General features: G+C 29.1%; 1 protein-coding gene across 1 annotated transcript in view; it reads right to left on the minus strand.

Moving 5' to 3' along the window:
• Nucleotides 1–15,097, minus strand: part of LOC136979080 (R3H domain-containing protein 1-like) — a 218,230-nt gene extending 203,133 nt beyond the window's left edge. The window contains exon 1 of the mRNA XM_067274992.1: nucleotides 14,972–15,097. The gene's annotated coding sequence lies outside the window, so the exon portion shown is untranslated. The remainder of the gene's footprint in view (nucleotides 1–14,971) is intronic.

Below are 15,097 nucleotides of genomic sequence, written 5' to 3' on the forward strand. Positions count from 1 at the left end.
ATTTTAAGTCAGTCAAATTACAATGTTATTACTTTATTGTACTCAGAAGAATGTTTTCTTTAACGTTTAATTAAATAGTAGTTTTGTTAGATTTGATTAATTTTATATTTTAGTTGCAGTTTTACTGGCATGCTGGTCTCCCCAGCTTTTATGCGGCCTGCCAGTTATTCTGAAAAAATATGGTAGCTATATGTGAAAATGACAGATACCACAATACCAATTTTTTTATAATCTGATACTGTACATGAGAAATCTAATACAGTGGATGATCGGTTAACAATCATAATCCATTCCAAGACTGTGTTCACTACCCAAATTGTTCGTTAACTGTGGGAAAGGCCTCTCAGTAGGTTTTCCAAGTCTGGGATAAAAGAGTTGACTGCTTCTTGGGGGGAAGGAGGTGATATGTATGCTGGGCCATATCCCAGTATCTGCTTAACAAAGTCTGGTACTTGTATGTTATCCCAAACTACAAAGTACTGGACTTCATTAAGCAGATACTGGGATATGGTCCAGCATATGTACCACCTCCTTCCCCCAAAGAAGCAGTCAACTCTTTTATCCCAGACTTGGAAAACCTACTGAGAGGTCTTTCCCACAACCAAAAAGAATATTACAGATGGTTGTCGTCATTTAAAATCAGTAGAGCTAAAGAATCTAAGAAAGTTTTACAGCTGAAACATAAATTGAACCGTGCTCCCAAATGGATAAAATCTAATGGTATTGTATTGTTTTGACCAGGGCTGATAAAGCCTAAGTAATGGTGTTGATGAAATGAGAGACTTATGAAAAAGGGTTAATTGAATACCTCTTCATAACTCAATGCTCCGAGCTAGAAACGAGCTGGGTGGAAAAAATGCAAGCAAGAATTAAAAGATTTGCCAGTACGAAACTTGCCAAGCACCTGGGTATGAAGAACATAATTATGGATGCTCTGGATGTATCTAAACTGTTTCACTTTTGACAAAACGCATAAGCAAGGGCAACAGCTTAGACCTATACTAAACAAAGGAAGAGTTCCCACCCTTAAACTTGAAAAATTAGTACATAATATGCTATCTGCTCACCTAAGTTTCAAATCCACAGGAGCTTGTACAAAAACTCAAGGAGACAAACACACCCAGTTATGCCACGGTCTGGGATTTTAGATCCTTATACCCATCAATAAAAATTCAACCATGTTTTTGTGCCCTTAGGGATTTCCTTATTTCGAAAGTAGAAGATACCACACTGCACCAAAACATACTCAAGTTGGCACATTTAGTCTGTTACAGTTCTGTATTCCAATTCAGAGGCACTATATATGCACAAGAAAGAGGTGTACCCATGAGAAGTCCATTGTCCAGAGATTTACGCAAAATGGTGATCAGGACTTTGGAAAGCAAGAGCCTTCCCTCCTTCCTCCCAAACATTCTCTTAGAAGGAAGATATATTGACGATATCATCATCCTTTGGAAAACGGAACCAGATCTAGAACAGTTTAACAGTTAACAGATCTAAACACATTTAACACATTTATTTAAATGTGTTTAATTTTGTGTGATTTAATAAATGTGTTTAAAATTTAACACATTTATTAAATCAAAATGGAACACATTTAAATAAATGTGTTCCATTTTGTAAATTCACACTGATTATTTTTTAATAATGGAAATTAAAAAAATCACAACATGCCCTATTTTCTGGTAACAAAACTGTTGCTTTTCAAAAATAGAAGAAAGGGAATTCAACTGGACATAGCACACAAGTAGTATCTGTTTAGTTGCCAACTCACCGGTGAGTCAGTAACTAAATAATCACTAGTGCACTAATTTTCATATTTGGAGTCAAAACTTAAAAATTACTGATAAACTGATTACTGTTTCAAAAATTTACCATTTACTAGTAATGAAAAAATCGTTAAATTTGAAATCCCTAATACTGATTTACATGCAAAGTTGTTGTTAATAATTTAGTGGGAAAATCTGCTAAGTCTGGCTTTCTTGTATCATCATCTAGCTGCTACACCAACTAACAACAGGCACTCAAAAATTTCAGTTGGCACATGAGAAAATTTTGCATGATAGTTTTGATGATTTTGGCTACAAACTTAAAAAGGTTGTCCACCTCTCACACACTGTGTTTCCCAATAAATATCATGTTTCTGTCCATGTATTGGAGTATAAGGCCACTTCCAACCATAAGAGCTTATGGTTGTAATCTAAAGTTCTCCTAACCACCAAGTATTGGCATCAAGTGCACCAAGGATCTTTATAAGCTATGTAAGCTGTAAAAAAAGCACTTCTTTCTATAATAATATAATTTTCTTACATCTCATTTTAAGTTAATGAATTTAACAGAAAATACACAAAAAATTATAAAGAATTTTCAAAAGACAACAAAATATTTTAATTCCATTCATTTATATATAATGAATTCTGAAAGATATCATTTCAAATACTACTCTTTCAAAATTTTACTGTATTAAGTTTCAATAATATCTTTAAAATATTATTGTTAACTCATGGAACAAAACAAAATGTAATTTTGTTTGTGAGATAAGATATGATTATATTTAATTTTCAGAGCAAAAAATACATTATTTACAAGCTTACAGAATACTGAAATTAATATTTATTTAAGACATAAGTTAACAATTCTATAAAACAAAACAAACACTGAAACTGGAACTCTTTAAAATAAAGTACACAAGAAACTTTTCTTTTCCCAGAAAATATATACAGTCAAACCTGTTTTTATGCGGGGGATAGGGACCGCATTAAAAAAGACGCATTAAAAAAAAAAAAAAAAAAAAAATCGCACAAAACTTCAAGAGTGGCTATAAAAAAAAAAGTTTTCGCAACACAATTAAAAAAATATTTTTTATGCGGTCAATAGGGACCGCATAAAAAAGTCTCACATAGAAAATAACTCAAAACCGTACGAAATAGAATTTATTGACAACAGATGTCAGCACTTGACTGCATCGTCTCGTCTATCGTCTGTTTTACATATTTTTGTCCAGGTGGTGTTTTGTTGACTTAAAAAATAAATTATTTCATTTTTCGCATATTCATGCAATAATATTACTATAATAAGTTCATTTATGCTATAATAAGTTTATTTAGCTATAATAAGTCAATGTGAGACATGACGAATCGCACGAGACTAGTCGCCGACTATACCGCACAAATAAAAAAATCACACAAATAAAAAATCGCACAAAAAAACCGCACAAATTAAAAATTTGCATAAAAAATCGCACAAAAAAAGACCACATAAAAACAGGTTTGACTGTATATAGAAACAAATGTTTCAGTTGGATTCATAAGCCTACATCAGGCCTATGTAAGTAAACCTGATGTAGGCCTATAAATCAGACTGAAAACATTTGATTCTACATATATATATTTTCTGGAAAAAAAAGTTTCTTGTGTACTTTATAACAATTCTACAAAACAAAGTAGAAAAAAGTGCATGTATTAATGTTGCCACCTTTACAAAAGCGCTGACCCGAACAGCAGGTCAGGTGTGTTCGAACAGAAGTTCCTGACACATGCACAATGTCATTTTACAATGAGAAGAATAATGTGCATGCTGGTTCTAAATCAGTTACAGTTAGGGACTAGGGACTTGCATAGGAGTAATGTATGTAACCTAAATTAAGAAAGAAAGAACAGATAATTTAGCTCCATAGAAGACATGTATAAACGTACAAGCAAAAAGAAAGAAAGAAAGAAAGAAAGAAAGGTCGTGAGGCAGATTGCGCATCGGCATGAACAGAGTAACATGGTGAAATGGCAGATGAGTTTCAGTGAGTGTGAGGTCTTTCGCTGTTCAAATGGTGTAAATTTATAAAAATATTTGCAAGAACTTTGTTTCATTGTAATTTCACAATTTCCACGAAGTTCCCGGAGAGTGAGTCAATTCCTGGACTGTCCGGGTGAAAACCAGATGGGTGGTAACATTGGCATGTATTCAAAAATATAAAATGCCACTACTAAAAACCTCAATCCACTTAGAGCCTTTTTTATTTCCAGTACTGTTTAATAATAAACCAATGTTTAAAGACAAATGTTTTCAATCTAGGCAAGATCTTTGTCAGGTCAACATAAAACGGAATGCATATTGGAATGTTAACGAATTTTAAAAATAACAAAACTAGTTTCCTGTAGTTCCAAAAATAACACAGTATCCATGTTACATGGATACTGTGCTATTTTTCGCTAAAATTTCTTACTCAAGGCATCACCTGTATGAAACCTAAAAGCAACAATACCACAGACCCCATACAATACAAACCAATTACATGTCTTCCAACACTACAAATTATTGACATCCTGTATTGCAAACAAAATATATGAACATGTTGATGAATGCAACATTCTTACGGAACAAAAAAGTTGCCATAGAAATCACAGAGGATGCAAAGAACAGTTACTCATAGATTCAGTCATTCTAAGAGCACACAAACAACACAGAAACATACACATGGCATATATAAACCACAGAAAAGCATTTGAGTGTTTCACACAGTTGGCTACTACATATTCTACACAAGTAAAAAATACATCCATCACTCATTGCATTCTTCTAAAACACTACAACACTGGAGAACATGTCATCTAAGGATTCATAACACTTCCATACAAATAAACCAAATATTCATTGGGCAAGGAATTTTTCAAGAAGATTCCTTGAGTCCTCTCTGGTTCTGTTTAGCCCTGAACCCATTATCCAACATGTTAAACAACACGCAATATGGTTACAATATCAGACACGAAAAAACAACACAGTTTACACTGTCACATCTCATGTACATGGATGACATAAAACTTTATGCATCCACACAAAAACAACTTCATCAACTCCTACAAATCACACATTCATACTCCAAGGACATACAAATGGAGTTTGGCCTAGACAAATGCAAAACATTTCACATAGAAAAAGGAGTCCCAAAGAAAAAAGATTTTGCACTTGGAAATGGAGATGTTATTGAATCCATGGAAGAGGGCGAGTTCTAAAAATATTTAGGATTCCAACAGGCCAAACTAACAAAACATACACAAATATAGCAAAGATTAATTAAAGAATACCAAAATAGGTTAAATGCTATTCTGAGAACACAGTTAAATGCAAAACACACAGTTAAAGCAATAAAGACATATGTTGTCCCAGTACTCACATATTCTTTTGGAGTTATACATTGGACTCACACAGATCTTGAGCAACTCCAAAGGAAAACAAGAACAACGCTTACTAAGCATAAACATCATCATCCTAAATCCGCCATAGAAAGATTAACCATTCCACGTAAAGATGACAGACATGGCCTGATTGACATAGTAAACCTTCACTGCAAACAAACACAGACACTACGAGATATGTATCATAAAGCAGCATCTCTAGCCAACTCAAATAACACACCATTAAACTTACATTTGCATCATACAGACACAACACAACGTATAAAAAGCATAGACACCATTAAGCAATCATGGGCTCGAAAGGCACTCCATGGCAGGCATCCTTATGACCTGACCCAGATTTTGTTGACAAAACTGCATCAAACAGCTGGTTAGCTCAGGGATGCCTCTTTGGGGAGACAGAAAGATTCATGGTTGCCATACAGGATCAGGTCATAAATACTAAAAACTACAGAAAACACATACTCAAAGATACAACACTCACAGATGACACATGCAGAAAATGCCACATCATGCCAGAAACTATACAACACATCACTTCTTGTTCCAAGATCTTGGCACAGATAGATTATTTACATAGACACAATCAAGTAGCAAATATAATACACCAAGAGCTTGCAAAGAAACACAAATTATTAGACATGCATGAACCATACCACAAATACATTCAACAGACAGTACTGGAAAACAACACTCACAAATATACTATGTTAGAGCCATAATCACAGATAAAACAATTTACCACAACAGATCAGACATCACATTCATTAACAAACACGATAAAGTCACATACATCCACTCCAAACATTCACAATGTACAAAACACATGCACTGAAAAAAATCAGCAAGTACACATCCAGGAAATAAGGCATCTGCAGAGGATGGATAGGGTGCTTATTGTACCTGTTGTTCTCTCCTCCATAGGTATAATACCAAACACACTACACAAAAGCCTGGGTGCATTACAATTGAATAGAAAAAACATACATCACACTACAGAAGGCCACTATATTGAATAAGTGTCATATTCTTAGAAAATTCCTGAATACACACACTGACACACTTTTTTAATTTTTGTTTTGTTTTAGTTACTATACCTTGATTCTGGTCTAGCATATTACACAGCCACCAGTGTCAACCGAGTATAACTCATAAAACCCAACATAATAATGAAACCTTAGATGTAAGAAACTCAAAAGTTTATAATAAAATAATAATAAAATCAAAATTTAATGCTTAGAAAATCTGAAGATCATTCAATATATTTTTTGAAACATTTAAAAACAAAATTCAAGTTAAGAATTTTAATTATCTAAATCATTATTCTTCATACTAAAATATTTCACCTGTTCTATTATTTTTGTTATAATAAATGTATTTTTTAACTTCTTATGGAACATTTCCAAAAAAATGTTTAATTGACATTAAAATATTCAACTTTTACAAAAATTGTTTTGTTTGAATTTTTGAACTTTAATGTAAAGAACAATTGAATATTTTTTTAAAAAAAACATTTACATGTTCTACATTCATAACATAAAATACAAGCAAATTAAAACAAAATAATGAATACTTAGTATTATTTGCATCATACATAATAAAATAGATAAAGTATTTATTTCTTATTTCTGTTAAAAATTAAATATGAACTGGTAAAGCAGGCAGGAAACATTCCTTTATTTCACAATTTTTGTTCTATTGCCAATTCATTTTCAATGTTATAATCTGACTATTACATTTTCTTCAATATTCATTCCAGAAGGAATTTTAAATCTTTATGGCATAATTAGTAAAGGGTCAATAAAATAAATAATAAACTCAAATTTCTCATACTTGAAAAACATTTTTTAACATCTACTTATTTTGATAGTAAGGCAAATAAATTCAATAAATTTAACTTTGAGACATGCCTATACTAATGTTGATAACACATTAACAAGATTAAGTAAATAAGACTGTAACTAATGGAATTTCTGATTTTGCATTAAAAGAACATATTAAAACAAAAAATTATATAAATGATTTATTAATTAATAGTAATTCATCTAGTGCTGTTTGCCTACTTTTTCCAGTACCACCTTTAACAGCTAGCATATAATTGTAAGAAGAATAAAATTGGAAATAAATTAAGATCATTGATAATTAAAAGTTGATACAAATATTAGGACTGCAGAGACATTGTATATACAGGTATCCCTCATATAACACTGTAGTTGCATTCCAAAAAAGTGCTGTGTTACATGAATCCATGCTATACAAAACAAAGATCTAGTGCAAAATACAGGGTTAGGTTCCATAAGTTAACAAAAATATACTGTTCTTTTTTGTTACTAAGAGAAATATGTTTATTAAAGCAATGAATAATTTATTTCCAATCAATAATTAACTATTAAATAACAATCACAAGTACTGTACTACATTAATATTAAATTTTAGTTAAATGAGGGCATTTTCTTTTTTACAAAGTATCATCATCATCTGAGCTTTTTTGTTGCTCTTGATAAAAAATATTAGCAACATCATTTTTCTTATTTTTATCATAATTTTTTATGGCTGACAAAATAAAAATATGTTATTAATCAAAAATTTGTTCTAGGGAGTTGCATTTGTTCAATTGAGTACCAAGCAATTTTTTCCCAGAATTTGCATTTGAATATCGAACTGTTCAAACACTGAGATACCAATATCATCAATTCACTTTCATCAATTTTACAAATGATTGCTTACTTATGGTTAAAAAAAGTCTAATAACACTTACCTAAAAATGTTTAAATAAACTTTACTAAATACAAAGATCATTCTATAAAAAGAAAACACAGTGACAGTTTTAAGGGGTAAAGCAGGGATGTCCAACTCGCGGCTCACATTGTGGCCCACTTAATATTTTTATGCAACCCACTGCACCCTAAATTTTTTAGGTACATTTTCATTTATTTTCATTAGGAATGTTGTTAAAAATTATTCTCGTTTCACTTAATACACGTTGATGTCATAATGATGCAATTGGTGCTGGAAAACTGTACTACCCCACATGCATAACATACTGTTGTGAACAATTCTTTTCATGCATGAAAAACATCTAAACTGTTGAAAAAATAGATTGAGCAATTCCCATTTAATAATATTCTTAGAACTAAAACTAGTATCACAAAAGCAGATATTCACAATATTATAAAAGGAAGACAATATTAGAAATCATATTGAATTTATTTTTATTTTGTGTGAGTATAATTATTTTACTGTCAATAATACAGAATTTTGTGTAATTATATGTATTTGTTATTAAAATTTTATGTTCACATTCTGAACTTTTTAAAAGCATATACTGTATTTATATAAAGTACTTTTGTGGCCCACTGGATTTATGTAAATTTCTAATTTGGCCTATTAGGAAAAAAGGTTGGACAACCCTGGGCTAAAGTCTGAAAGCAACAATGATGACATCTGATTGGTAGGAAAGCTAGAACAAGAAAGATAGAAATTGCACTATCAGTTTTAATTAAAGTAAACTTGACAAAAGAAATTGAAAATATAAATATTCTAAATCCATGGTCAAATTTGAGATAATGCGCATAATTACTTGAATAAAAAAATATTGAATAACAGAAAATGCACTTAAAAGTTATGAAATTTTGTATGGAGGATTTCCCAAATTCTCAAACAGTGTTACAGCAAAACAAGATACTGTGTTGTACAGGAGATTTCTCCATATTTCAAACCATGTTGTAGAAATGCCTTGTTCTACAAGGGTTACATATATATACATAGAAGAGTGAATTTAAACTACTGTAGCATAAACAAATAACAATTATAACAAAGCACTATGTATATTATCAGCCAACGCTGATGCTGATAGCACAAAAATATAGTCTAGTTAGCTCAAGATGATGACAACTTTAACCAAAACAATAATTTCAATAAGCAAACTTTTACAAGTATATTTTAACTTATACATTTTATAACATGCTAATACTGATAAAATTAGATAACTGATGATAATATCCGTGGCACAGACTTTTCATGGATATGTCTTGGTATAGATATTCCTTTTACATCTGTTCAAGCTTGAAGATGGCCTGGTAATCAAATCAAAAACTGACATTTCTCCAACCTTAGCCATTGTTAAACTTTATTGGTTACTTCATTACATTAACTGTAATGGCTTTTTTGACTTTAATAATATCCATTATTACTATAAGATGATTCTATTGTATGTTCATAACACTTCTTTTTTTAAGCTTTCATTGATTAAATCATTTCCAAAGTTTTTCCTGCATTTATATACATACATGCAATATCTCTGCAGTCCTAACATTTGCATAAACTTTACGTAATTTTTTATTGTTTTAATATGTGCTTTTAATGTCCAACTAGAATTTCCATTAGTTACAGCCTTATTTACTTAATGTTGTTAATGTTAACAATTAGTTATCATCATTATAGTAAGGTGACCAACCATCTTCCTTTAGGGAGGACAGTCCTTCTTTTGTAAGATCTGTCCTCCCTCAAAAAGTGTCCTCCTACATGTCCTCCTTTTTGATATTTGAAGACTAATCTGTAAATCTCCATATTTGATTGATGCCGAGCCGATCCGTTGCATGTAATGTGATGTGTTTGTATTTGACATAACGGTTCATCAAGGCTTGGTACAGTGCAGAGCAAAACGCGATTATGAAACGCATGTACTCTGCACAGGAGACCTTGAGAGAGTGCACTGCAAGCAAGAACGCATGTACTCTGCACAGGAGACCTTGAGAGAGTGCACTGCAAGCAAGTAGCTTTGTCTACTTCTTACTGAAACACAACACGGCACATACACATGCAGTAGAGATTATTATAGTGTATTACTGTTGCAATGAATAAAATGTTTCTTTTATTTACAATATTTTTTCCTTCAAATTGTGTGTGTCCTCCTTTTCATTGTAAAAAAGTTGGTCACCTTAATTATAGGCAAGTCCCAAAGTTAAATTTATTGAATTTATTTGCCTTACTATCAAAATAAATAAAAAGTTGTTAAAATTTTTTTAAATAATTTATTTTCATTTTATTCTATTATCTAGAGGTAGTTATACTACATAAAAGAAACTGATATCAAAATGAGGAAAAGTTTTGTTCCAATGATTACAACTATAATGAGCTTTTACACAATAAGTGAAAGAATGATCTATACCATATTATTAATATATACAGATAGGTATTTTAAAAGGTTCATGGAACAATAAAAAAACAGATTAGGAATAAATAATTATTTAAAATGGCACAGTAATTATACAATTAATGAAAAAGTTCTTAAATCAAAAATTCAGAATAAAAGGAGAGAGAGAAGCGTGGTTATCAATAAACAAAAAATTTTACAAGAAATTATTGCACATACCAGTGGGTAAAAGAAATACAAAGAGAAAATGTCATCAATAAAAAAAATAGCAAAATAGTAAAGATTTGCAAATGATTGTATATGATTGAAAAACAAATACAAAAATGATGATAATGTGTCTTTTTTCTATCTGCTAATATAAATCAATGATTTGTTAAAGAACTTTTAAATCAAAGAATTTAACAGATTTATTGTATGTTATTTCTGAATAGTCAATAATTTGCCAAAATTTACTCACTATTACTTGGGTGAAAAGTTATGTAATGATTCAGTAAATTAAATACTGTACATGGTACATGTTGCCATCTGTTGGTAACTTTGATGATTAAATAATTTACAATAATTTAATTAAATTTAAAAAAGTTTGGTAAAACAATGGCCTAAAGCAAATTCAAGTTTATAACTTTTACATTATATACAACTGCATTATCAACTACAGTATCAACATTCCAAATAATATATAGTTGAACTTTCTATCTCAAAATTTATGTTTTTCCTTGCATTTTCAGCCTAAATTCAATATATTTTCCATGTTTATCGCAAATAATTTTCTCTGAAAATCTCTATATCACAACTTACAGACTGAAGTGTCAATTATAAATTCAGTAACTACATTTCGATAGCATAAACTGTAGTTAAGAAACAACTCTTGCAATACAGTACGTAGTTGCAATTAATGCTGCTTGCCACTGTTTGGCTTGTGTCTCATTGATTGAAACAGTCACTAGAAACAGGCACTAGAAACTATTGATAAATTATCTCTGTTAATGTATATCAGAAATGTTTTATTTGTACCTAATACACATGCATACTGTATTTGCTATCATATTTATAAAATACCATACCTCCAATCTGTACCTATTACTATTTACTGTGTAGGAACCTTTAAATTTTAAAACCTGTCTATCTCAATTTTTCTTGTCTCCACGAGATTTGAGATAGACAGGTTCAACTGTATAATCTAACATTAAAATAAAACACAATTATTTATCATAACATTAACTAAAGAGGGACAGCCTGATAAACAAGGCAATAATATATACAGTATAATCCAAACTGAATATATGCCTGAAAAAGATTCCAATTTGGAATGCTGGTAATAAATCATAAGTTTGAATCTTATTATGAATTGTTATTTTATCAAATTTTTTTATGTAGTCAATTAATTTATTATACATTATTTCATTTTTAAATTTATCAACACAACAGTACACATGTAATAAAACACCAATTATCTGAATCATTACATGATTTATTAGCCATGTAACAGCTCAATAAACTTTAGCAAATTATTAAATATTTGATATTAATATTAATTGAATTAGTATCTTTTCTATATATATTCTATTATTTTATAAATCATATGTTTCCTGTTAATTACATCACTATATAATCAATTCTAAAGAAATTTTTGGAAACAATTTGTAATGAATTAATTAGATTGTAATGTTGAAAATGAACAAAGCAAGCAATGACTTTAAAAATATTCTAAAAAAAAAAAAAGGAATAATATTTGTTTTAAACTAAGTAATTTAAATTTTTAATCATTATTAATCAGATAATCAAACTACATACTAGTTTAAACAAGTTTTTTTTAATAACTTCATCAAATTATGAATTATGATGCATGTTGCTAGCTTGACAGTTTATTTTCTCACTTCCCAGTATCTAAATCCCTAATTCAATTTCTGCTTTGGAAAGATAAAAAGCTTCATCAATTCTGGTTTTTGTTTTTAAATTAAAACTGAAGAAAACAAATATTTTAAGATATATCCTGTAAATCTTTAATAGCCTTTATAAATTTTTGAAAATGCAACAGTAATACAATCAAAGTTTAAACCATTAACTTGTTTTAACTTTTTCACAAAATAAATTTTTTAATTAAAATTTAACTATTTTACTATTATTTACAGTTAACAAACAAGATAGAACTGCAATTTATATATTATTACTAAAATTTTAGACTCCAAACTGTGCCAGTGATTATGAAAGTGGTTTAAGTCAAAAAAATGGAAAAAACATTGAATTTATTTCATAAACTATTCATAAAATTTTACAATTAAAAAAATATATAGATTTTTTCACTTATAAACTCAAAAATCAAAATATCTCCAAATGAAAAAATGACTTAAGCCAATTTTATACTCACCAGCACAATTAATCAATTATAATAATCAGTAACTTATTTTTCTGTAACTATTCAAACAAAACCAATCTACAAAGTTAAATAAAAAATTCAAAACATTAAGTATTTCTCAAATTCTTCAGTTATTCATAATATAATTGTAATGAAATAATCATAAAAAGATTTATCTATATTTAGCAAAATTTTATATTAAAAAGTGATCAGTATCAGAGTTTGGTTAAAGAAATGGGATTTTATTTTAATTATTCAAAAAGCATATTTAGTCTTATATATATGCTATTTTGATTTATAATATTAACTTATTTTTTTAAAGAGTTTTTTCCTATAGTTACTTAAACATATTTAATGATTCAGTTTTGCTTTTTAATTTCAAAAAATATTATAAACAGTGTTTTTGTTGTCTAAAGTTTAGTTAATTAATTTGAAAAAAAAAAACTATATACAAACAGAAAACACTGAAAGAAATGTTTAGAGGCAAATATATAATTATAAGTAACTAGTAACTAATAACTAGAAGTAGAAACTAATAACCAAATAACAAAACGAAATATTCAAGTTAATTTTATAATTTAACAAACAGAATCTATGGTATATTTATATTAAAACATTTAAATTTTCATTTAATTTACTTTCACTGAAATTCAAATTATAATTCCTTTCTGAATAAATGAATAAATTTTACTGCAATTAAATTAAAAATTTATGAAATGATATTTAAAATTGTAAAAAAATAATCTACGTTTTAAAATGACATACAATTAAAAAAACAATCTATCTAAAGATAACATTGCACTGCATATTGTATCAATGATTATTATTTATTAACACATTAATTACATTCGTCTCAACAGTATTTAAAAACTTTTAAACAACAAATTCCTTATACTGTAAAAAAATTGTAATTTCCACTGTCACTGTTATCAACACAATATCAAAAATGATAAAATTTCAATTTAGAGAAACATCCTAATGAATTATCTTTAAAAATAAAGTTACCTTGATATAGTTCAATTATACTGTACATAAATATTACAACCAAACCTCAACACTAACCTTTAAAAATGCAGCCTTTTTTTTTATTCACTTTTCAAACATTTTTGGCCATTTGAATGACTTCTTCGGAAACAACAAATCAAATGATTCCAAATTTCTATAACAAGATTTGTTTTGGAACATTTTAAACGTTCTTCAGTCATTTTCATCAAAAACGTTTCAGATGTTCCAAAACGATCTCATTATAGAAATTCGGAATCATTCAATTTGTTGTTCCTAAAGGTCATTCAAATGGCCAAAAACGTCTGAAAAGTGAATAAAAAAAAGGTGCATTTTTAAAGATTAGTGTCAAGGTTTGGTTATTATTTAAGTGTAGTCAGAGAAGAGTACAAATATTACAAAGCCTAATATGTCAACTTCTAAATTCAAAATCTCTAAAAGTATATTATTTTCTTCCTATGCATCAAACATTAATTGTTGTATAGATTTAAATTAACAAAGGTTATTTCAAATAGATTGTATATGTTTTGTTAAATCGCAAAAAGTGCAAAGAAAGTGAAAGTGTTTTTTTATCATCCTTTCCTTTTCAAAATTTTGTATGAAAAGTAGGTTAAGTAACATTCATTTCTTAAAAATCAAATTACCAAATGTAGGAATAAATTCAAAACCTGATCATTTTAATACATCAAAATTACATATATAATGAAACCAGAGTTTAAACTTGTTTATTTTTTTTAAATATTACTCTAAGAAAGGTTAAAATTTCCTCCTTTATTTATATCTAATTAAAATTCAAACCTGTGCAAACTAACAACCACCTATCATATGTGTATATGTATATCACTCCCAAAAAAAATTGAAAGGAATGACTCAGCCCATATACTTTAAATTAACACGCAAGTATTTCCCATACTGTCAAAATGATAAGATGAAAATTTTAAATCAACTTCATCTATCTGAAAGGTATCTTCAAAGTTTAATACATATTAAGAACACGCGTTTCACGATCAAATTTCTTAAAATTGATTCTCATCCATAAAAAAACATTTATTAATCATTATAGTAATGTACTACAATTACGATTAACAAACGTAAAATTTCTATCTATTGAAATCGAACATAAACAGAAGAAATAAATCAATTTCCCGTACAAGCCACTATTCACGTTTTACATATTGTACTGTTGGAGAGAATTGAATGTTTATTATTCTTTTCGTAATGCTACCCATCGTCACGAAGTGTAAATCGTACAGGAAGTGAGATATTTACCTTACTTATCCTTCTTTTCCGAAATAACTAACTGTCCACCATGCCTCCTCAGTTCCTTCTCGATTCCTCTGATGCGGACAGTGACGTCATGCATGACATCACCCACCAGATGGCGATGCATTCGAC

The sequence above is a fragment of the Centruroides vittatus genome, unplaced genomic scaffold (genome assembly GCF_030686945.1).
Source record: "Centruroides vittatus isolate TY-2023 unplaced genomic scaffold, ASM3068694v2 contig_1154, whole genome shotgun sequence".
In the NCBI taxonomy this organism is placed as follows: domain Eukaryota; kingdom Metazoa; phylum Arthropoda; class Arachnida; order Scorpiones; family Buthidae; genus Centruroides; species Centruroides vittatus.